This window comes from Poecilia latipinna, unplaced genomic scaffold (genome assembly GCF_001443285.1).
Source record: "Poecilia latipinna isolate Pla-1442-1.1 unplaced genomic scaffold, P_latipinna-1.0 Scaffold38, whole genome shotgun sequence".
Taxonomy (NCBI): Eukaryota; Metazoa; Chordata; class Actinopteri; order Cyprinodontiformes; family Poeciliidae; genus Poecilia; species Poecilia latipinna.
This window is the reverse complement of record NW_015112654.1, coordinates 365491-391529: the sequence shown is the minus strand read 5'-3', so window position 1 is coordinate 391529 and position 26039 is coordinate 365491. Positions and strand designations below refer to the sequence as shown.

Sequence of the window (26039 nt, the reverse complement as noted above, 5' to 3'; positions counted from 1 at the left end):
CTGCAACAATCGAGCCGGGGAGCTCAGAGAGAGGCTGACTTTGCAGGCTGAGGTCACAGACTCAGCAAGCTGCTGACAGCACACAGAGCGACTTCATAAATCTCAACACAACCCAGCACAGGTGACACCTGCCACTCCAGCAGAGAGAGAGAGAGAGAGAGAGAGAGAGAAATAGTGAGAGCTCGACACCTGACAAACCCACGGCACCCAATGCAACTGACATGAGGAAACACCTTGATTCATGCTGGTGAGGAAGCAGCAGTTGCGCCTTTGTTTACCGCATCGCCAAGCCAACCTGCAAACATGTCTGACTACGGCCTGTTTTAGTGCATAAAAACAAACACTGCACTCGAACACTATGTCCAGTTTTTTCTTGTTTTTGATTGAAATTCTGCGCAGCGCTTCCTTTCATGTTGATTTATATCTTGAAACGGGACAAAATGAGTTCAGAGAAGGCAGAGGGGCTCACCGGCTTCACACCACTTTAGCTGATTCTGATTTCTCTAAGAGCTTTCAAAATATTTCATTTAGCCTTCCTACAGTGAGCCGTCAAATTTATTTATTTATTTTTTATGTAGAGCATTTTCATAACAACTGAAGGCAAGATAATTATTTGATTGTGCTACAAAATGTCTGAAAAACATATAATGCTGCTTCTTTAAACCACATTTGATAACTTTTCACTGGCTTTTTGCTGGCTGTAATAAAGTTACCGGAGCCCAGTCAAAGATACTTGTTTAGAAAACAAAGCCCAGCAAAAACTTTTCACATCAACTTTAATTTTAATTAATTAATTAATTTTCACATCAATTTTAAAACTTTGTTTGGAACCAAATTTTTTCCCCAAAATAATTACAGAATTTCTGGTATAGCACATGATTGTCCACTAAAACATCAGGATGGAGCAAACTTTGGAGAAAGAAACACACTATGGTGTGAGGTGAGTATTATCACACTGTAAGGTTATAGAACCTTAAAGTGTGATAATGTAAAGAGTGTGTATATATATATATATATATATATATATATATATATATATATATATATATATATATATATATATATATATATATTTCAACATGCAGATACCAAAAATGATTCATTGTAATTTTCAAAACATGTATGAAAGAAACAGCCATCAGCAAACAAGGACAAGAGCAACAGCTGGATGACAAAGAATCCAGAGTCTCCAACATGATTGTGGTCTTCATTACTGGAAAGCGGTAAGAGTATCCTCGTGTTAAAGTGGGTCAGAAAATCAATAAATAATTACGGATACTAGGAAGAGGCTCAGGGGTGATGATATGAGTCTGACCTTCTGGACATGCAGAGTGGTTCAGGACGAAACAGACCCACTGCTCTGCAAACACTACAAAACAAAGGATATGATCTCTACATATAGAGACGGTTTTGAGCTGCTTCCTTCAAGCTTTAAAGTTATGTTTTGTGTATATTCTATAGGATATTAAAAAGGCATGAAGGCTGGATTTTAGTCCAAGATTGGATCCAACATCCCCCACGTAGCTTCATCGACATTTTTTAACCCGCAGAACTTGAGCGATGGCAGTAAAAGTATGTCCAGGCGTCTCCTCCTGAACATCTGTAGAAACTCGATGGTGACGAATTCACTTACACACCAACCCTGTTTTAATCCGCTTCAATCAAACTGTAGTCGGTTTTTCTAGAAAGTCTGGTTCGTTTGGAAACTCTGATGTGAAGAAGAAGAAGAAGTGAACTCTGGTCATCCTAAAAACGTAGGTCTCGGTTCGGCTGAAGTGAACTCTGGTACTCTGGTGCTGTTTGCAAATGTGGATGCAGGACCGCTCCAAAAGCAGGACGTGGACTGCAGGCATTCTGGGTAAATATAACCAAAATAAACACGGGCTAATTAGCGTTACCGGGAGAAATGGCTGGTGGTTTTTTACCACAGTAAAAGAGAAATCCTACAACCACTAATATCTGATGCTACTGCATTTTTGCTTACATTCTGTGTCTTCTTCGAAGGTTTTCGTGTTGTTTTCTTCAGCGGTTCTTGCTGCAGCACCACTGCAGCCGAGAAGGGTAACAGGTCGTTCAGTAGTTTGGTTCTCGCTGGCTGCAAATGTCACTAAAGTTGTAATTTTGGTTCCCAGTCGAACCGAGACTATGGGACCATCAAGTGTGAAAGCAACCTGAACACATTACTCAAAGAGTTAATGAAGTTTTGCAAGCTGAGGTGAAATTTGGCATTATTTAGCACAATCTAAGCTGAGGGCGGATGACGGCTGTGTAAAACAGAAACCTGAAGGAGGAAAAAACAAGTTCATCTCCAGACCTGCGGCTGCTGTGATCTCTGTCAGAGCCCCTTTATGAATATGACCCAGCAGATATCTAATCATCCCGGTATTGCTGGCTTTCACCACATCCTCAAAACACTGCGGCTTTAAGGCATCTCGCACCTTTCATGTCATCGGTGCAGAGTCGCGATGACGCGGGGCTCTGAAGCTCCCCGGCTGCCTCGCGCCGAGCCACAGAAATCCCTTCAAACGTTTGCGGCAGCCGCTTTCCAAAAAAACAGAAAGTCTACCTCGTCCCTCCTCTGCACTCTTTTCATGTCCGTGTCCCATGACTGCTGGTTTTGTTCCAGCTATTATGAGCCGTTGATTAGAAGAGAGTGGCTTTTATTTTAGGTTTTTTTTCTTTTTTTTTTTTTGCTACACAAACTGAAGTCGAGCACGTCATATTCCCAGGCCTCCTCCCCTCCCGCCACACTTCCTCCGCTTCCCACAACTCTCTTTTAGGAGACTAGGGACAGAACAAGATGCGAAACTGTTCTCTACAGAGTGGTTCTGATTATGGATCTGCAAACAGTTTACCTGGAGGTTCGTGCGTCCTTGGAAGCAAACGTGTGTTTCACTGACGTGAATCTGGGCGAACTGCACAAAGTGTAATGGGAAAAAAAAGGTAGAGATGGATGGAAACAGAGGACAGTGCGGCCCATTCCTGTTCAGATATTTCTAATCAGACTTTCAAAACACACAGTCTTCTCTGACCTAACTATTAACATTTGTCCGGACATCAGAGCTCTAGAAGTCCAAGCGAAACTTATAAATTCAGATTGGGAAAGCAGATTCTAAGCGCGTGTCAATACCAGGTCTGACAGCATGGAAATCAAGGTTTTAGCCTGACTCAACATGTCTACAGTCCTCTTACAGAAGTTTGGATTTATTGTTTTGACAGCTGTTTTAGTGAATAATAAATAAATCTTTCAGAAATTATCTCATGGCAGTTCTGCCAGGTTCTGGTAGTAAAAACGTCTCGCCTCGTCAGCATTAGGGTTAATATTAAAATACACAAATGAATCGAGCTGGCTTTTGTTTTTCTTTTCTTTTTCTGCCTCGCTAACAGATTTATGACACAAAGGTCATAAACCTCATACAGATGAGGTATTGTGATCGAGAAGCCGCTTTTACGATTCTCGATCACATCATGTGATGTTTTCTGTCTGCTGTTAGTTTAAAACCCATTTTCACTGAGATGATAAAAAACATTACATTTATAATGGTCATACCGAGAAAAATATGGTGATTTGAAGACAAACCTTACAGTCCAAATGTCCTTTTTTGCTCTTAATCTAAGTACAATTTGTCTGTAGTCGTAAAACATGCACGAGTCAATATGAACTGTATTCATTTAGGTCTCAAAACTAAGAAAAAACAGAGTTTTATAAGAGGCTTGTTTCACATTTATGAAAAAAAAGTATATGTCTGTTGTCTATATATTAAAGCAAGTTATTAGGAGTTATTTTAATACTTAATTATATTTTGACTACTTATTCTCATTACTGTAACCCTTAATCAAACCAGTACTGCATAGAGCGACCTCCTGAAAGGATTATGATCTGTTAGTCACAAAACCACATTTTGTTAGAGCAAAATGTGAGCTGACATCTAGGAGTGCGTTCACACTGCAGCCTAATGTGACCCAATTCTGATTTTTTGGCAATTCCGATTTTTTTGCCGGGGCCGTTCACACTGCCAGTAAATGCGACCTGTATGCGTTCTGCAGTGTGAACGGGCAAACGACCTGAAAGTGTCCCGCATGCGCAGTAGAGGGCGCAATAGCGTCAGCGTTCTAAGTGTTCTCCCAACTGCCATAAAAAGAAGAAGTGCTCAGTGTTTGCGGAAGTAAACATGGAGGCTAACGGTGGAGCTTAGCTTACATATTTGAAGTTGTTGTCCTGCCGGAGCAGCATATTAACAACTTAATCCTCATATAGTCCATCATGGTTGTTGTTTTCCTTCCCACTTGCGTGCATCAGGACGCAGAATAGTGAGATTTGTTGAGAAACAATGACATGGTTTAGTGGACGTCTAATGGACGTTAGGTCGCATTTGAATCGGATACGTATCGGATATGGGTCACATTCGAAAAAGAATCCGACCTGTGCTGTTCACACTGCCATGAAAAGATCGGATACAGGTCGCATTACGTCAAAAAAAATCGGAATTGGGTCACTTCAGGGTGCAGTATGAACGCACCCTATTTAGTACCGGTTGTCATGGATGAACAATTACGAAAAGAACAAAACCGCAAAAGTATGAAATGGCCAAGAAGAAATAAAATGTTGAAATAAAATGTCAGAAACGCGGAAAAAGGACATAAAGAAAAGAAAATAACATTAAAATAAAAAATAACTGTAAGGAGTCCCAAGACGTGTAGGAAAAATGAAAACGTCATAAGCCGTCAGTTTTTATGTCCTAACTGTAAAAAATGACAGCTACCTTTTGCTAAAAGCTCTTATTTTATCTCTTTAACGCCACTTGTTAGGAGTTTTTTTTTTAATACAGAGTGCGAGTTCATGAGTTTTCCTATTTTTAGCCTACAGTTGTAAACTGTCCTGTTTTTAAGCATGTCAATGTTGATTTAATTCAGGTCTCAAAGTTGACTTTACTCCGAGTTTTAAGGCAACCTTTGAATTTTTGTCTCTACAGCAAGTCAAAGGACTTAAAATTCATTACAGTGAACACATTCAGAGGCTGGACCGATCATGAAAAGGTCCAATGTAACGTAAAGGAGCAACTCAGCTTCTCCACAGAACCACCCGCTGCTAAGAATCCAGCAGACCTCCCCTTTAACAAAAGCTCCCTTTTTCAAACTTCCAATCCACTTGAACCATGTCCCACTTGTAAAGTGCAATGACTGAGGTTGCTTAGTGGGGATAAAAAGCCATGTGCTTAACCTCAAAACACTAACAAACAAGTCTCTGGGAGAGAAAAAAAAGTAATAAAGCATCACTGCAACGATACAATCACTGTTTTTCTTTCTTTTTTTTAACTGTGTAAATGTCATTTTGCAAGAACTCGCAGGTCATTATTTGTTGAATTCCAGTGACAGAGAGTGATCTCTCTGTACGATACTATGATTTAAAATAAAATCTTGTGTGTATTATAAGCCTGGCGGGCCACCAGGCTTTACTTGTGCCCCCACCAGGCTAAGCATTGCTTATTTGTTCAAGTCTTTTAGAAATGTTTGCATTTTTTAAGATTTTATAGTTGGTGTTCAGGTATTACTCTTCCAATCTTTCAATAACACATAATTATCAAGTGATATTTTCAAATTTCCTGTCAACTTTAAACATTTTTTTAACTCAGAAACCCAACAGGCCGCTGGATGAATAACTGCCCTAGCACACAACCACAGGACTTAGCAAGTTTTCTGGGATAAACTTTGTTATAGCATCAAAAAGTTTTCTTCAACCAGAAATAAAACTGGTTTCCCCCAGTTTTATCAGTACATAAGATGCACTGATCTTATGCATCAGTGCATCTTATGTTTAGGGATGCACCGATCTGAGCCAATATCAACATCACACCGTAGTTAAACTTCCCACAATCCTTTTATGCATCACTATCACAAGCAAACACTAAATGACCAACCTCCTCTACTCCCCTGGAAACAAATGGCTATATAGTGGAAATAAATATCGGTGGTTAATATCAACCAAATTTCAATTATTGGACCTATTCCGATATATTAAAAAATAACTCATTTTAGGTGATACCGATGTCACTTATGATACTAATCCCTGTTTGACATAGTTTGAGAGAGAAATCATACCAAAATCGGTAGGTCAGAACTTTACAAAATAAGTAATTGGAGCCAACCTCAAAAATAGAAATTGGTTCAATAAAATAGAAATTTCAGTTTTTTTGTTTTTTTTTTAATTTGTCAACATTTTTTTGACGTCAACACCAAAAGTATGTCGTATCATCAAAAAAAAAAAAAAAAATGTTTGAGTTTGGATCTAACTTCTCCCATTTCCACGTTTTGCAAGTGCAAGAATGTTTGGCTTAAATTAGTGAGAGGACATATCGATAAAAACGTTTGTAAACTACTACAGAGACCCCAGGATCCCAACTTCAATGGTGGTGTAACCATCTATAGTTAGCTTGAAATACCTCCAGTTAAAGCGGATTTCAGAGGAGAGGAGCTCCACATGAAGCGAGCCGGTCCTACGTCAGTGCTGTGGTTCCAAACCCTCAACTTCCTGCATCAAACGGCAGCTGCGTGGCGGGAAAGCCACCAGGTCTGCAGCTCATCAGAGAGAAACCTCTTAAGTGGCTGTCTCGTGTGTGATTGTCACATTTGGAAGCCAGATCTGAGTGTGACGCCTTTCAATTCGCCACTGGATTATAGCTGCTGCCTTCAGGAGCAGAGCTGGAGTCATGTTCACTGATGGAGTGTTGGATTTTAAAAAAACAAATCATATTCATGTCTTTTGCTCCCAAAATGAACTTGTTAGTTTTCTAAACTAACTGGTGATTAGAGGTTTAATGCTAATTAGAGGCTGGGGGGCAAGAAAAACAAACCTATATTAGATTCGATTACATTTATTGCCAACGGAAAAGGATGTATTAAAAAAGATCTTGGAATCTGACAGTCTTGGAACAGAAAGCTTCCAACAATTTCTTGGAAAAGTTTTCCGAATGGCCTTTAAGACAGAGAATTATGCAGCACATCATGCTGAAGGCCTACACTGTCTGACCACAAACCTCATGCTCGATGTTGGTCTTAAAAACAGTTTAATGCTAACAACTCTCAAGCACAAACCCTACAATTTACGGTTGAGTGTTTTTTGTTGTTGTTGTTGTTTGTTTTGTTCCATTTCAGAGTGGGAAGCAGTAAACACACTGAACTCTCCTTTTTTCTGCCTGAAAAAAGGAGAATTTCAGGCAGATAGACAGGAGTGCGAGGATGTGGGTTGATGGATGAGCCTGGTGTCTGTGGGTAGGGTTACAGGACCGGGTCAGAGGAGAGGGATTGGTTTACACATGTTGAAGATAGGACTCCTGATGCTTCGGAAACTGATCCGTGTGGTGGATCTGGCAAAACCCAATGCCAGATCCTCTTTCCCATTTTTTTTTTTTACCTTCCATTTTGTCTCCTTCTTGATTTAACTGATCCAATCAATGACTTCATTTTCCCCAGCGACACAGAAAGAGGATGAGCGTCTCTAGCTGTTGTCAAGATACTAGAGCTGTTTTTAGCATTTTTTTTAATTATTATTACTATTTATGTGAACTTTCTTATGTTGTTTTTATTGCTGCCACTACAAGGGCCTTAAGTGGAAGATTACAAAACTATTAGAACAAGCTGGTCAGAGACGGGAATTGAGAAATCCCACCACCAATCTAAAAATGCCTAAGTCAACAGCATTTCATTCGATAAACCTTTCTAAGTTAAGTAAAAGTCAGATAAAGGTTTTCAGATTTTTGCTTGTATTCATACAAGCCAATAACATTTTCTCCATGTTTCATTTAAACTACTGTCTCGTTTAAATTATATAACTGTAACATTTTTCAAAATGTTTTGTATGTGTTAAAAATCCTCAAAACAAAAATTTGACAAAAAACGAAATGAAAAAAATAAATAAACTAATAAATGGATTTAGCAATTGATTAATCGTTAACTGGAGACTTAAAAACGGCCAATTGTTGAAAGAACAACATACTCAGAACAGTAATTAAGCCAAAATGGAACAAAATGCACACATTTCGGACTTAAGATAGAAGAAAAACTTTCGTCTGTAAATGTTTTCTATAGCCATAACTCCTCAGGTGGCATAGTTTTAGCTTCACCTGGTTCAATGTCAGTAAAACAATATTGTCTTTCATTGAGCCCCTTTTGCTATCCGATTATTATAACAGTATTTTAAAAACCTTGGTATGTTTTAATATTAACCAGCCAATGCCTTTCTCACTCCCGTTCTATTTTAGCATGGGTTTCCAGACAGAATTGATCACATTTACTAAAATTATTTTTTTCACATATTGCAGGCTTGCTGTTTCTTCAGGACTAAATGTGTGAGAACACTATTTTTAATGAGCGACTGTGATGAAGTGTTTCCCACACTAGTAATTCACTCTGACAGAAAAAAAGGTAAATGTGGACAGAAACTCAAAGCAAGGCACAAAGTAAAACATTTTTTGTAGTATGGACATATTTAACCTTTCCTTTCTCTTTTCACACATATTAACTAAAACATGACAATGACAGTAGTAATTGAGGATTAAATAATAACGGCCATCTTTCCGTTTTTACCAGTGTGGTTATCTGGCAACCTGAACACGTCAAATCTGAATCTGGCAAACATCTTGCGTTAATTCTTCATCCTGCTCACACTTTCTTCTTCTGGTGTGAATTGGATCTCAGAAGCAAGGCTGCAACACCTCCTACATTTTTTAAATCTAATTTTTTTCGTCTTTGCATGTGGAGATGTTTTATGGGTTCGGCTGTCTTTAAATAGTGACCGTCTTAAATCCAACCGGACACGATCAGAATCATTTTTCCTCCTACATCGGATCTCCAGTCTTAAAAGTAAGCTGGTGCAATAAAATACAGTAGTGTAACCCAGAGAAACCTTGGATCAAAAGAGGGCTTTAGGAAAGGAAGACATGCTGCCTGCTGCACAGTTACAGAAAATAAATGGTTCAAAAAATGAATTAAACTCTTAAAGTGCACAGACAGATGAGACTTCAATAGGGACACAAATCAGGGTGAATTCCTAACGTGTTGCTGTGCAGCAGCTAGAAATGGAGAACTGATTAAAATAAATCTTTATGTTCATATTACTCTGAAATAGACTTCATGGGATCCAAAAAAACAACATATCTCCCTGGAGTTCGGTCTGCTCGGAGGTGATTTACAGAGAGTCAGCGTGTCGATGTACACAGGAAGTCCCAATTCCCTCTCCACTCTCACTCCTCTCGTTCTCTCTGGTCCCAGGAGGAGTTTTCTGCTGTTCCTCTGAATGTATGGCTATAGGAGGTCCTCTATTTGCACGTCGATGAATGCAAATGGAAACTACATGAGTCTCGTTAGATACCATCCAAAGGAAAACAGGAAATGAGGAAAGACACGATAGACAGAGATGTACATTAAAACTGGTGAGTAAATGTCTTTCATCTGGAGATCTATCTTTATCAATTAAAATAAAAGGAATAGAACAATATCAAATCTGTTAAAATAGTGATTGTAGCAGTCCAGTCAAAATCAAAATACGACAGCCTGGCCTTTCTACGCTATTCCACTTGGTTCAAATCTCCCTTCACTTCTCTGTCTCAACTTTCTACCAGAAAAAGTGGATTTTTCCAGTATATTTTCTACCGGGCCAATCAGCAAACAGAAGTAGCTGTGAACGATTAAGTCGATTTTCTGCACTGTTTAATAATTGTAGTCTGCCTGTGGTTTTAGAAATGGCAGTTTTGGAAGTGAAGGAAACCGTTCAGTCTGTGTTGGTCCAAATATTGAATTAACATCAACGTTTAGCTTGACACTTTTCTCTTGGTAGCGGAGACAGCACAGGTCATTTCCGGAAAGCTTAATAGAGTCGAACAAGGCCAAATGTCAGCGAATGAGTAAAACTTAAAACTTAAACAGAGTCCTCACCTCCAGGAAGCAATCATTTCCCAATAGCTGAGGGGCCAGACCCTCTGTACGAATCAAAGAGTGGGTAAAAAAAAAAAAATGCACTTTTCAAAACACTGAGATGTGGACAATTGTGACTCCAGTAACAAACTTCTAAACATGATTCTCTTGAAGTTATTTTATGACTAAATCTTGAGGTATGCAGACGCTGGAACTTTGAAGTGCTCAAAGTGCGTCACCAGGAGGGTTTATGGTGAAAATCACATGCAAAGAGAAAATGTCAAAGATTTTCACCAAAATGCCAAACCACATGCATGAAACCAAAACAAAGAGACAATAAAATAACTAACATGTGAGGCATGGAAAGCCATTTCCACAGAATCTTACGTTGTTCTTATGCTCCAAAAGAGAGCAGCGAAGGACAGACGTACAGATTTAAAAGGGAAACGGATTCTTCTGAACGGTAATCGAATCGCTTCACCAAGAACATAAAGATTCAATTACTGCTACCAAACAGTTGAAAGAAGGCTGCCACACTTTTCCATTGATTACAACATACACACATTGTCTCTAGTGCACTGACTTTAGATCGCTCTGCACTGAAGCCATTTTTAAAATCTACAGCTACAAAAACTAAAACTGTGTTTTCCCACTGAGATCAGACCTAAAATCTGATTCCCATCTTATAAAGTCAAATGAAGCTCATAAATCCAGGCCCTGAAATTCAAAACAGCTGCTTTTCAAATGAGTACTGATTATCTTGAAAGTAATAAAATATTTATTATCATTTACGTTCATTTTGTTGAGCTCTTCTCAGTGCAGATGCTCCTTTGCTCTTTGAAAGTCAAGAATACATGTAAGAATATCAAAACCTTGTGCGTGTACAATATAAGGCAGTGTTGTTGGTGAGCGTGACGATGATCAAATCCTTGTGATGTCATTCCCACCACCGATTCTTGACTTCCAAGAAAAGCAGAGCGCAGGCGGAGCTGCTATTGGGTGGTGTTTGAACAAACCTCTGTTGATTACCCAGAACAAAGACATACCAGGAGAGAAATGCATCCCAACCAGATGTTCGTTCCCACGTGAATTCACTTTAAATAAGAGATTTCAATGGTGTGATTGCACCTGTTTAAAAGTAAGGGGTTGGTCAAATCTGACGGAGTAGATTTAGCTGGTAAATGTCAGGACAAGATTCAAGAGAAAGGGCCAAACTGACTTATGTTTCTATGGCAACTTTGACTGGAGTGGAAATCCAGTGATGTTGTTTTCACTCAGGTTTTATATATATATATATATATATATAGGCCTGGTTCTAATCAGTAATAAGTAACAAGTTTCACTTCCGTACCTAACTATGGGTTCTCATTCTCGTCTTTCACAACCCCATTTGGAAAGAAAATAAGGAAGGATTAACTGTGATATATTTATTCAAGCAGATTGATATTTGCTTCTTTAGAAATTAAACAAATGAGAAGTTCAGTAAAGAAGATTCATTGATCTCCCTATGTGGAACTAAAGCGGATGACAGTCAACCAGGAAGTGTTGGTGAGGACTTATGATGCGTTTACACCAAAACGCGTTACGCGCGTCAAAATGCATCCAGCACTTCAAGTTTGACACTTGTGCACTCTGAATGCAGACGCTTGACATTTTGCTCTACACCTAGCACTTCGCCTGTCTGGTTTACATTCAAAGTCTATGTGGAGGCGCATTGAGTGCACGTCAGATGAGTCAGCTCTACCCGTTGTTTTCCGCTGGACGCTCTTGACACATCAAATGCTCAAAATGCTCCAAACGGTTCAATCACACTGCACTAGATGCTCTGAAACGCACCTCCACATAGACTTTGAATGTAAACCAGACGCGCCTGACGCTCAAAACGTGTTTGCTGTGAACGCACCATGAGAACCAAACTAAATATGTTCCAGTTTCCAGTTGACAAATTTATAAACTTCCCCTATTTTTATGCTCAGCGATCAGGCTAACATCTATTAGCATTGTATGCTAATAAGCTATTTCTATGCAGTCTGTACTATTAAAAAATTTTAGCAACATGCTGTTACAGGAGTTGGACAATATTTTCTGTGTGTGTACAAAATTGGATGAGATACAAATAGTTTAAAGTACAAAAAATATTTGTGATTCCAGGTATCAGTAAACTTCTAATGGAGGTCAGCCATATTGGAATTTGAGGTCAAAATTAGTTTGAAAGCTCTCATTTATCCACTTGGAATTTCAACTACTAATAAGTTTGAGTTAATTTTTCCAACTTCAAACTTGGACATTTCAATTTGAGATTAAACATGTAACAACTAAATCACATCCTCCCATCTGTATGTATTGCTTTTGTTTTGTTTGATGACCAAACTGAAAACATTGGTATTTCCTGAGGTGGTACTAGTTATAAAAAGCCGAAGGAATATATCTTGAATGGAGTATTTTTATGTTTGTTTTCAGCACTTGAGAACTAATATAAGATGTATATTAATCCAGCTTCTATACGTCATGGTGGCGTCTTGACATTTGACCCAAAACAGCAGCTTAAATTCACGAGGACGATTTATTAACCACCCCACGAAAAAACAAATCTGTCTTCAGGAGACTGATCCTGTTTTGTCTGAAAGTTGAGAAAAGCTGTAACACTCATAAGTCCAACCACCATAAATGCAAACGTTCATAAAACCGTCGACTTCTGGGAAATGACTGGCGCACATCCTGTTCGCTCTGGATGTGCATAGCACATGTTCTCAAAAACAGCAACTAGGAAATTAATTATCCCTAGATCATTTGTCATTTTTTATGTGAGCGGAGTTAGATCCCCCTCTCCCCACTTTTATGAAAACATAGTGTTACAGGAAATCCACATTCAGTGGTATCAGGGCTCTCTGGGCCAACTATTAGGTCACACCAGGGATCTCATAAACTCCTAGAAACAACAGAAACACTTCCTAATACACTGTTGCCAAAACAGTTTCTCTACAGCTCTGTAAACATATTTCAAACCACCTTTACTTACAAATTATTTGGCTGCCAAAGAGTCAAACTTTGGTATGTTTTAAATGTGTCTCTGGTACAGCTTCTGGAGGTCTGTCAAAGTTATTCCTTTCTTTGTGTTTGAGTAAGACAGAAAACTGCTCAGTGTGTGCTTAAAATGTAAAAAGGTGGTCAAGTAAAGATGGGGAAAAATTGTTCAAAACATTTTTTGGCATTTTTCAGAAATTCATCTGAATAAATAGGAACACATTTAAGCTTTGCAAAAGGTTTGTAAGAAAGTGCCTGAACATAATATTTAAATTGGGTCACATTCGTTTATCTCTTTAGTTTGTCTTAATATTAGTTTTAGGCTTGTTTTCACACTTAATGGTCCGGCAGACTCGGTTCGATTGGGGGCCAAAATGGGAACAGTTGTTAAATTTTCATCTGCTGCCTTTTGTTTTCACACTGCACTGTGTCAAACAAACCAACCTTTGGAAAAACCTGTTCACCCCCTCACCTGTGGTAGCGCTGCACCAAGAACCACCGAAGGAAGCAACTCCAAAACCACTGAAGAAGACACTGATCTCATTTCCTCCTTTTCAAAAAGTAAACAGAAATAGAGTGGCGTGAGATTTTAGTAGTTGTAGAATTTCTCTTTTGTCTTTGTCAAAAGACCATGAGCCTTTCTCCTGGTAGAGTTAGACTCTTGCATTTGTCTTGGTTGTATTTACCCAGAATGCCCTACGCTGTAGTCCACTTAGCGCTTTTGCAGCGCCGAGTGGTCTGCTTGGCATTTGAGCCGCGCCAGAGATCACTTCAACCAAACCGAGACCTAGGTTTTTAGGCGGACCAGAGCCGAACGACTAGGTTGTAACAGTGGCATCATAAGCTACTCTGTCTCTAGAGTAACCCAACGCTACAGCCAGAAAACACACATCTTTAGTTTAATTCAATCAGGACATGGCCTTTCATAGTCCTCACTGGAACCACTCTAGTCCCAAAAAAATCAGAACTGGAGTCAGACCCTTTGGTGCCAAATTCCTGCTGAGCATTAAATTAACTCTTCATAACAAACTAACGGTTGCTCTGGAGCTTCCATGGGATTGGCATCTTCACAGACTCCAGGATCCAGAATACGACCCCAGCAGGGCGGGGGAGGCCGAGGCGTGGTGTTCACCTTCAGACTGAATGAACAGCCGAGTGGATGAGAGCAGACGTCAGAGTGTGAATCTGTGGAGCTACGAGGTGAATCTGACTCATGACTGAGGTCAACTAATCATTCCCTTCTCTCTGCTGCGCTTCGCTAATGAAAGCAGCTCAGGAAAAGTAATTAAAAGCATTTGTGGTTCTGTTTCTATTTTTCGATGAATAATGTTGGGAATATTTGAATCAGATTTTCCAAAATCTGACTTTGATTAGCTCATAAAGTAACAACTAATGACTTTTGTAATCTCTGTCTTCAACTTGTCAGATCTATGTTTACAAGCTACATCTTATAACCACTTGCTGCCCTACTTGAACTGGAACCAACAAATGGTGCATTACTAAAAAGGATTTGGATTGTCTACTGCACAGATTACCCTACTTAGTGCCAAGAAACAGACTACCTTAGGATTCATCTCATGCAAATTTTTCTACAGTCAAACAAGAAGACATGAATCTAATTTCTGAGAATAAAAACCAGCACGGAAATAATGGTATAAGGCAACAAGCAAAAATATCTGAAATGCCATACTTCATGGACAAAAAAATATGCAAAGAAGTAACAATTAAGAGTAGAGCTGGAGTGAACGTTTCTTCTTTTTTTTTTGGTGTGTGTGTGTGATCATTTCCATCCGGTAGATTCTACCAAAATGAATCAGCGTAGAACTGGAATGAGCCAGTTAAAGGCATCAAGTTATGCAAGTAGTTTGAAGTTACAGTTCCAACACCTCACCAGCTTTACCACTCCAACAGTTTAAGATATTTTTCAATGAGATGCCAGAGACTTTCTCTAGCTGTACATAGCAGGTTAAAAGAAACTTGTTGCCATTTTTGCACTCTATCAAGTGCAAAAAGGAAAATCTTTGTTTGGTCTTGATTAGACTTGACTCTGGTTGAACCTTATTTTAGCTACCAGCTACATAATTCTAACAAAGGGGGAATAGTTTGTAAAGTGATATTAATGGATTTTACTTTGATTTAATTTGCTGGTATTTTACGTCAGAGTATCAGTATACATCCTGTGATGTCAGAAGAAGATGTATTCGTAGTTCATGTTTGAACATAGCCAAAAGGTATGACACAATTTACACTAAAGGTTTCAGGGACAGGATTTTTCTGAGGGACTGCGACAGAAACAAAAGGTTTCTGTTTGCAATTTCCGGTGCCGATTTTCCCTTGTAGCTGTTTTAGGGTGTTTTCAAACCTGACGATTCGGTTGTAATGGGGTCTAAGTAGCAACATTTGTTACATTTTCAGCTGGTGTGGTTTCCTTTCACACTACACTGTCTAACAATCCAAACTCTTTGAATAACCTATTCCCCTCCACGCCTGTGGTGGCACTGCTCTAAGAACCTCTGAAGAAAACAACAAGGAAACCTTTGAAGAAGACATTGAGAGCAACATCCTTTTTGGCAAAATGTAAACACAATCAAGTGGTGTTGAATTTTTGCGGTGGTAGGATTTGCCTTTTGTCGTTAGTAAAAAAAAAAAAAAAAAAACATTTCTCCCACTAGCACTAAGCGTTTGTTTTGGTTGCATTAACCCAGAATGCCCTACGCTACAATTTGCTTCCTGCTTTTGGAGCGGTCTCCGGTCTGCTTGACGTTCAGATATCCATTCGAACCACACCATAGATCACTTCAACCAAGTCAAGACCTATGTTTTTGAGGCAAACCACAGTTCACTTTTTTGGCCTGTATCAGAGTTTGATTGATTCACACTTCCCCAAAAGGCCGGTCTTTTAGGCAAACAAAACAGAGTTAAATTAAAGTGGACTAAACAGGACTGGTGTAAATGTAACCATAAAAGAGCTGCCTGCTGGTTTTCCTGAGAGCTGTGCCTGGAGGAGACAATCCTGACAGACGGCGGGGAGGGTTCGAATTACAGCCTCATCAATGATTCAGTGGGCAGAACGCCGACTGCGGTATACTGTGCACACATACAACTAACAGTCTTGTTGGACATGACACAAATAAGCGAGGTCTTGGAGCAGCACAAACAAAAATCATAACACAGTCAGAGTGCGGGCTTACAGTAAAAGCACCCAGGTGCCTGTGTGTTGCACGCAGTCAGACACTGATGCATGTCATGATAAACATGTCTGGATATGAAATCTTATAGGTTTTCTATGAAAGATGATGTTCCTGTTCTTTTTAGCCTTATACATAGGAATCTAGTATCAGCGTCCAGTCAGCGGCTGCATGCTGCAACGCTTCTCTAATAAATAACAGTGACAAGGATGATAGAGGCTACACATTACGTAAGCAGACGTATGTCCCCACTGCACTGCTTGAACAGCCATGTGTCATCTCTAGATTGTATAAAACATGCACTGTGGTAGGACTTAAAGCATCTGACAGCAGAGCTCTCATCAGGGGTCAGAGTGTACTCAAACATTTCTAATCATTGGTTTTTGACACAGCTTTTAGTGTTTTATGATTTAAAATAGCTGAAAATGAGACCCGTGGAACCACTTTAGAGTCTTTTAGGAAAAGATTCAGATGACATGAGAAGAGATGAAAATAAATTCGCTTAACGGAAAGGTGGCAATTTCAGTAAGAAGTTTTGCCCCTAGGTTTAGGTTGTTTTCTCAGTCGTATCGAAACCAACAACCAGATGAAGTAATCGGAGCATGTTTTTTTAATGATTATCGCATGAAGAAACTTATTCATGTGTGATTTCTATTGCGTTTATTATTTGATGGAAACATTTCTCAAAATTGTGTTTTTACTACATTAGCGAAATATTGACAAAGTTTTGTGCACATTTGTATAGGAAACACAGCAACTAATTGCTGAGCTGAAAAAGCTGATATTTAACCCGATTTTACGTTTTAACAATATAAGAAAATTAAAGTTATGTAGCATGCAGGAATAATCTCACTCATGACATTTCAGTGGAAAGGGACTAACTTAACATATGTTCTTAATGATGAAAACATGGTTACATCACTTTTGCTTCTTGCAGTCCTTTTCTTTCCTTACATCTTGGGAAGAATTTGAATGTTTATTATTGTCAGGAAGTTTAATTTTATCCCAGGTTCTTGCTATGAGTTTTCAGAGGTCAAATCCATCCGCCCCAGCAGGACTTCCTGATTTCACTTGGCTCTGGAGCCTTCAGAGACACACATAGTCCTGATATCTAGTCCTCAGCAGGCAATTTGACGCATAAGCCAGCTTGCTTTGCCATATAAAATATATCATTGAGATATTTGCTGATTAACCGTTCGATGTACAAAATGTACATCTGTGACAAAAAGTGATGAAATCCTCAAACTGACTGAAGCCAAATAAAAGGGACTGGTTGGATTTTTTCTTTTTAAATAAGGAAAAGACGCCTCGTTTTGAAAATGTAAACAAACCCTTTGGGAGTGGTTGGAGCCAAAGTGTTATTTTTGGCTAACTTTAGCCATTAAAAACAACTCCAACTAAAAATTGTCAAATGAGTTGATGTAGAGATACAATAGTGATCCCTAATGTTAATGACGCATCGATTTGAAAATGTGGCTCGATAGTAATATTGTTGGTAACTGGTATTTTGTTTCGATAAAGAAAGAATTGAAAGACATTCAACTATGGATCAGGACCAATCAAAAGATTACATCAAACTGTGATTCGCTGGATCTAAAAATATCAAGGAATGATGGATGACTCAAAGCTTTTTGTAGTTTTGTATTAATCCAATTTAGTGGTTAATATACTCAATTAACCCCCAAATTTTGCGTGTTACCCATTTAAGCTTATGCATTAAGATTAAGCTTTAACCAAAGCAAATTATATATGTAAAAATCTTGTTTACATATATAGTCATTTAGGAACGTTCATCTTACTAAATAAAATTCAGTCCAAACAATTGCTTTGGAAATCCTCTGACTGGTAAATAGAGCCCACCTACTTGTAATTTACTGTAAGTGTGAATCTAGTTGTTCTGTGAAGGCCTCTAAGGCTTGACAGAAAACATTAGTGAACAAACAAGGATTGTGAAGACAAAACACTTTCCTTAAGACATCAGCAATTCTCTCCACAATTGCCTGGTTGAGTAAAAATAATCACTGCTCACTACTTCACGCTGCTTGGTATCTCTTTGTGCATTACTAAGAAGCAGCAGCAGCAGCACTGAGCGGGGAAGTCACGACATCAACAAGTCCCACACTCAACCAATCTGTGTGTGAGACTCATGATCGACGTTCACTCAAGCTCATTCGACACAGGAAGGCTGGGGAGAGAGGCAGGAAATGGGTATTGAGCATGATCACACGGCCTCTGAGAGATTCGGTGTATAAGAAAACGCGGCTGCATGGCTGTGTGTTTTCTTGAGCTGCTAAACGGCATCGGGCCGTTCTGACAAACAACTTGACAAGGAAGCCGCAGAGATGATCTCAGCGACCCCACAGTCCTGTTTTGTAGAACCAGAGCAGCTTTAGCTCAGCTGTTTGTGTTAAAACAAAACATGATGATTCAAACAGAAACTGAAGGTCCCCACAGATACTGCTTTGTGCACACACAATGCCAAATCTGCAAAGAGAAATAAAAAAAGTTTGGATCACGACTGATTTTTCCATCCACATTTGTCTTACATAAAGTCTTACATGATTTCCACTTTAAATAATCTACAGGTAAAACATTCAATCTTGGAGTATTTTGACCTGAACTGTGCTAAAAAGCACTGTCAGTATGAAAAATGCTTCCTGTGCCATTGTAACATTGTGCAATATGCAAATGAGCCAAATAAAGCCCGGAAAGAAACAGTACATTAATATCCAACGATTTGTTCTTTTCCCAATCCCACAGACTGTAGCATCTGCATACTTCTGCATAAATTAGTCTTTTTTTCATATTTAAACAAACTTTTGTATCAATGCATACAGTGCCAGTCTCATTTATAGAAAGTCCTGTTAAAGATGAGCAAAAACAACCTTTAAAAAAATAAATTTTTGATTTGTTAGCTCACACACACTAATGCAAGAAAACCCAGCCTTAAATCATACACCCTCTTCAGGCCAGAGTTAATTTACCCCTTTTATATTGTTTTCTCATCTTTTTTAAGAGAAACAAAGAGAAGACAGGTGGATAGATTAATTTTGCAGCCGTACTCAGTGTCATGTCATATGCAGGTTAATAACCTGCAAAGAACTGTTACAGTGATATGCATCACTGTAACAGCACCTAACCCGAAATCTGTATCTTAGGGGGAAAGGAAAAGCAAAATCACAGAGAAAGAAGTTTTCTGAGGATAGGCCTTCAGAGTAGAACAAAGTATCTGCCTGAACAAATCGTGTTTTTCAGGGCCTATAAATTCAGATTAAGGCACGCAGCATCCAACGGAGAAACCCATCGCCGAAACAGCTCATGATTTAGTCACAAAACAAGAGAACTTACACCAGGAGAACATGAGAAGCTTCCTGAAACAACATTATGGAAAAATTACCTTCGTCTTTCCTTCTCCACCTTGAACAGAAAACAAGGCCATAAAATCGTGTCCACTGTCTGACCCACTTTCCATGAGAGACGTAATCTCTCCCCCTGCCTGGACAAACTTCAGCCTGTTCGGCAGCCGGGCGCGGGGCAGAAAGCCGGGGCCGGGCGGAGCGAGCCAAGCTTCTCAAAAGTCAGCGCGAGCAAAGCTGCAGCTCAGCCGTCAGCGCGATTACAACCAGGGAGAGCGTAGGCACGTGCAAACACAGAGATTAGTGCAACCCCCCCCACCATCCCGCGCGCAACAAACATTACCTTAATCAGCTGAACAGAAAATGACCCGGAATCTCAGCTGTTCATTGTTGCTTTAACGGAAAATGTTCCGATGGAAAAGTAGGAACATTACTCGTTATGCTCACTAATTTACAAATAAGCTGCAGCGGCTCACTGTTTTCAGCCTGTGTACACATCAGTCTGTCATCATGACTGGATGCGGCCATGGAGACATAATAAATGTGCTTTTGGACTCTTTTTGACGTGCGAATGAGAGTGTTAGGTCTGTCCATGATAACATCACAGCCATGCCAGACGCCGAGTCTGGGGTGTGGAGATCAGAAACCTGATTAGGTTTCACCTGATGCTACATTTTTAATGTATCTGGAACTCCCAATAAGTTATTTTTATCTACTGAATAAATGTTTTTCACAGCAGCTGCAGTCCGTGTAATTGCAGCTACAAAAATAGTAATTCCAATGAAAAAATAATAATAATAATCAAAACTTCACAAGTTACAACAAGGAAACATGAAATACAAATGTGTTATAATTGATTTTGGGAATAGTTTGCGCAGTAATACCAGATTTTCTTTCATTAATAATAAACAGTCTCATAAGTTTTTGTATACAGTGAAGCTTGCATTGTAATCTGCTTTCATCAAACACAGACTAAAAATGCAATAACTTGTGGTGAAAGGTTCAAAGTCTAAAAATTCAGATAATAAAATGAACCTTATGAATACAGTTCCTTGCAGAATTATTGCTACTTTTCAAATTTTTTCACAACCTCCACCAGGGCTGCTCCATTTTTCCTGCTGAAGGAAAGCATCCCCACAGCATCATGCTAACTCCACCATTTGTCACTGCGAAAATGGTGTATTCATGCCGATGTGTAGTTTTCACACCTTACCGTTTGGTGTACTCAAATCGACTGGGGACCAAAATGACAACAGTTGTTACTGCTTTAGCTGATGCGGTTCACCTCCTGGCCTGTGGCAGTGCTACACCAAGAATTATTGAAGGAAAAGACAAGAAAACCTCTGAAGAAGACACTGAACTCAACTTCTTTCTTCATAAAATGTAAAAACAAAAATGTAGTGGCATCAGATTTCAGCTACTGTAAGATTTCTTTTTTGTTGTTGGCTAGAAGCCATTACTCTTGCTAATGCTAGAGGGAGAAACTAAAATGTTTTGGTTATATGTACCCAGAATCCCCCAGGCTACAGTTGACTTCCTTCCTTTGGAGTGGTCTCCAGTTCGAGTGGCGTTCACATATCCATTGAAACCTCACCAGAGCTCATTTCAACTGAACTGAGACTTAGGTTTTTAGGCTAACAAAAATTTGCTGTATTGGTCCACATCAGAGTTCGATCGCGGGTTCACACCTCCCCAAACCAACAAGACTTTTCAGGCAAACAAACTATAGTTAGACTGAAGCATCTAAACAGGGCTGGTGTCCATGCATCCAGAGATTCCTTGCACTTCCAGAATTACCAATGGTCTTGTAGCTAAATGTCTGAATAAAGCTCTGCTTACCAAGCCTGTCAGTTTAGTAAACTCAAGGTAGGTTTCCAGCACTTCTATGCGCTACTTTTGGATTTTGTTCCATGAAATCCCAATCAAATAAAAATTGATTAAAGGTATTTGATATACTTTGAGAATCCTGCGATCATAGTAACGTGTCGAGTTGAATATATTTAAATGAAACCGACTAAACATGAGGAAATAAAACAAAACAATCCTTTTTTTGTCTTAGCCAGTCCACACAATGTTGGGGTTGGGAGGCTTGCTTGTGTCTTCACAGACTGGGTTACTAAGGATACAGCGTTGAGCTTCCATTAGGACATCCAAGCTCTCTCTCTCTCTTGAACCCCCTGCATGACACCGCCGACTCCAGTTTCCTCCCTGAAATTGAGACTCTCTTGACACCAACCATGCAGATCTGCAGGACCCGCGCCCTCCAAAAAATGTGCAAACGTGTGTTTTAACAACACCTACATCACGACCGGAGCCCTTTAGAGTAAAGTTCAAACTGTGTGAAATGCTAACTTCTGGAAATATGTGCTCAATTATACATTGTTCCTCCATCTAAAAAAAAAACTCCAAAGGAATTCCTGTGTAACCTTTAAATTCAAAGCTTTGCAAAATGAATAAAAGAGGCTTTTTCAACCCAACACAAACCTTCATCTGACGTGTTCCGTAAGATGGCTCTCCAAATTGCTTCAAAAAAGAGTTAGGAGATAACCTTTGCATGCAGCAATATCCTTCTGCAACTTTACCTTGTCTTTCTGATCAATTCAATGATAGTATAATAAAAAGAGTACCAATATATGACATAATAATAAACGAATAATCAGCTTAATAACTAGCAGACAATAAAAATACAATTCTACATAAAGATCTACACCTTATAAAAGCATTATATTATCATGCTGAGGATGAAAAACAGAAGCATTTGCTAATTTTTTTTGCAAAAGGTTCACAGATTTAGTGCACAGGATGGACATGATGTAATAAATCAGGAAGCCATAACTACAACCCTGTAAAAATAAAAAATAAAAGCAGGTGCAGACTCGTGCATTTGTCTGTGAGTAGAAAACACTTGACAGAGACGAGTAGTTAGCAGCCGCAGCGCTGCCTGATGACTTCCCAGCAGAGTGATAGGACATTACCAAATGAGGTAAGAGGCTGGCTGGACAAAGCAGGTGACGCTCAGAAAACACAGAGGGATAAACCGGACGCTCCTACGCTGCCGTGTCTGTTATATTTACTCGGATAAATCAGTGTACTTACTAGGATACAGATGATGAAGTCCTCGCTCAGTGTCTTGTGGTGCTCCGAAGGAAATTTCACATTAATTTCTCCGCGTCTGAGCTCGTGGACCAGAAATTAAAGCACGCAATAAAATAAATTAAAATATATGCATAAATATATCGGAAGACAATAAGAAATTTTGATATTGTCTCGTCTCTCTTCGCGGTAAGATGACTGAATGCTTAAAGAAATTTGTAGCCACGGTGGGTTATGTTAGAGAGCAGCCTCTCCGTGTTGCGCTGTCCTTTGTTGTGAGCATCTCAACGTAAACACAGAGCGGAGTCGTTCTCTGCCTCTCTGCGCGTGCGCATCAGAATATCACACGCGCAAAGTACGCTGGGAGCTGGAGTATTTTCATCTCATCACTCAAACGAGGCTGGTGCTGCGTTCAGTGACACCATGAAGTCAGATTTTCTGAATTCAAAGTTTAAAATTAAAATAATATTAAATTAATTTTCGGAAACTTTACAACTAACGTAGGTTGATCTAAATTTTCATTTTAAAAACATAAACACCTGCGTCTCCTTTCAGCGCTGAAAGTGAATAAGTAAAGTCTGAATGCTTTTGTTGGCTGATTTTATGCTCCATGTGTCAACACAAATTATGATTCATCGATTAGGATTTCCATTCTTAACAAACCTCCCATTCTACCACAGGCTTCTTGATGAAATGGTGGCCCATTCCCTCTGACAGAATTACTTGTGTGTTGTGCATAAGGTCTGGTGGTTAATTCAGTTATGGCATTGTTTTATTTTTAAATATGTTTTTACATCTTTTTATTTTGACTTTTTCTCCCAGCAGTCCTTCGAAACAAGCCAGACTTGCTTAATCTTTTTCTAATCATATGTCATGAACTTTAAAATGTACATATTGGGCCAAATGTCTGGAATTTACATAGCTAACAATATGTAAATAATATGTAAATAGATAAAATATTTCAAAACTAGTTAAATGATAATAATAAAAGTATCAATATGGATATATAAAATAAAAAAAAAATCTTATTGGGAATTCAGCAGGTCCTGTGGTTTGAGGGCTAGACGCTCTTGTAATCTTATAAATTATTAAAGAAAAATTAAAGCAAGGTAGTTCTGTTTCTGTAGACAAACAATCTAATCTAACAAGTTAGATTAGTAAAATAGTCTTAAAGCAATATGTTCTTACATATTTTTAAATGTTTTCTTACAGCCACAAACTTCAGTGTATTTTACCAGGATTTATATAACTTAAATCAATGCATAATTTCTGGGCTGAAAGATATAGGTACATATTTGTTTTATCAAACAACAATCTGAAAAGTGTGGCATGCATTTATCCTAATCTCCCTTATTCCCACACCTCCAAATAAATTCCAGTGAGACTATATAATCCCAATATCCAACTGCTCCATTAGTGCCTCAAAGGTTTGTTATACTCTAACAAACAATCAAGACCTGTTCACACAACAGGTCTTGATACTCAACTATGTACTCAACTACATTTTTGTTTTTTTCCTGAATATTTTTTGTGTTTGTTAATGCTCCTAATTAAATGCAACCACAGTCAGACTTCTATGGGAATTACTTACGATCCCAAAGCGACTGGCATGTGCAGAAGAAGGTGGACATCACACAGAGGGAAACTGTGTATGGAAGCAATACTAAATAGAGCTGTTTATCGATCAATTTCGAAATCAGATTTTTTTGGAAGGGAGAAAAGATTGAAATTGGGCTGTTCAGACTTTCATGAAAAAATATTTGAGTCGCATAGGAGGAAAAAATAATAAATAGCCTGCATTTGCCTGCTGTGTTCAGTCAAAAGTAACAGGAACAATACTGGACTCCCAAAGCATATCTGAGTTCTTAGAAACATCTGCAGACAGCCACATGTACAGGACAAACATGGAGAAAGTGGACATGCAGCATTTTGCAGATAAAGATAAAAGATGGAAGCAGCACAGACAGTTACACAAGCCAGGTCTCATTCCAGTAACATCCACCCCTGCTGAACCCGTAAGCACTGCAGGATGTTAACGTTTGTGTTATCAGATGAGTGTCAGGTATTTCTATTGAACCATGTTTTGTTTCAGCTGAAGTCACGTGCCTGTCCTGTTGACTCCATGTTGAACCTACGCACTCACAAACAGATGAGACCTGTGTTTTTTGTTTTTTTTGTCATCCCGGATTTTACTGAGATTTATTTGTATTTTAATTTGTGATGGCATACTGTTTAAACTCATTATAAATGTTGGAAATGAGATTTTTTTAACAGCAGTCTCAAAATGTGAAAACACATCTGAAAATATATAACTGCAATAAGCAGCAAATGAAGAAATCACCTTTTTGATTGAAATCATATCAGGTGTTCACTGGCAGAAGTGTTAAATACACTCACTGCTTTTTTCAAATATGTTTATGTCTTACTCACGTGTAAGGCATCTACCATGAAGTCAAACCAAAAGGTCCGATCTACCAATAATTTGATTAGTAGAACTGAAATACTTATTAAACTTCTACATTTAAGAGAATTTTTGTTCAGAGTACGGTGCCACACAGTTAAATGTAGCATAGATGTTCCTCCCACAACTTGTTTTAAGTCAAAATTTATACAAATTGCCTTTTGTATAAAGCAATTATACAAAAGGCAATAATAAATATATTATTCATATATTTATGAATAATTTTGACAAATTATTCATAAATATATATTATGCATTCTGCATAAATTTTTATCATTTAACTTTTTTTTCCAAGTGCAAAAATTCAAAATAGCTCCAAATATCCTGACGTATTAAATGATACGGGGGTTGGGGCTTGGACTAGGGTTACCAAGGGACCAGACCCTATATCTTTAAAGCCGGGAGGGGCGGGGGCCGGAGGGGACCGCAGCGGCAGCGTGTTGATTGGTCTGTGTTACCCAGAAAGCAGTTGGGCACAATATCGCAACACCAACACCGTGAGTGAAACAATGACTGGGGCAGCCTACTACATAAAGTACTCGGAGGCCATCCATTTGTAGAATATAGGACAAATTGTGCCCAGTATCTGTTCAATACATGACCCTATATTTAACAACCAAATATGGGATGGTTCTGTATTTTAAGGGATGGGTGGCAACCCTATGTCTGACCGGAGCCAGAACTTTAACAACTTAATCCTCATTATAGACTCTCATGGTTGTTGTTTTTCTTTGACAAACGCAGAATTATGACGTTTGTCGAGTATCAGTGACCAGTGTTGTGGTCAAGACCACCTAACCCAAGACCAAGACAAGACCAAGTTTGAGTGTATCGAGACTAAGACAAGACCAAGACTTTTAGGGTCCAAGACCAAGACTGAGGGAAGTCGAGACCGAGTCAAGACCAAGACCAGCGGCCCGTGCTACATGACACAATAAAATGTAAAATATGATCAAAATTGCTTCTCAAATTGATCTGAAAGATCCATATTCCCATAAAAACACCTAG

The 26039-nt window shown here is 38.9% G+C and overlaps 1 protein-coding gene across 2 annotated transcripts in view; it reads right to left on the bottom strand.

Moving 5' to 3' along the window:
• The window catches only part of peli1b (pellino E3 ubiquitin protein ligase 1b), a 43540-nt gene extending 20663 nt beyond the window's left edge, over positions 1-22877 (bottom strand). Inside the window, exon 1 of one of the 2 annotated variants that reach the window (XM_015045647.1) lies at positions 22574-22877. The gene's annotated coding sequence lies outside the window, so the exon portion shown is untranslated. Of the gene's footprint in view, positions 1-19518; positions 19660-22573 lie in introns of those variants that run through there. The other variant, XM_015045655.1, reaches the window with a different exon arrangement.
• Between the last annotated feature and the right edge of the window lie 3162 nt (positions 22878-26039).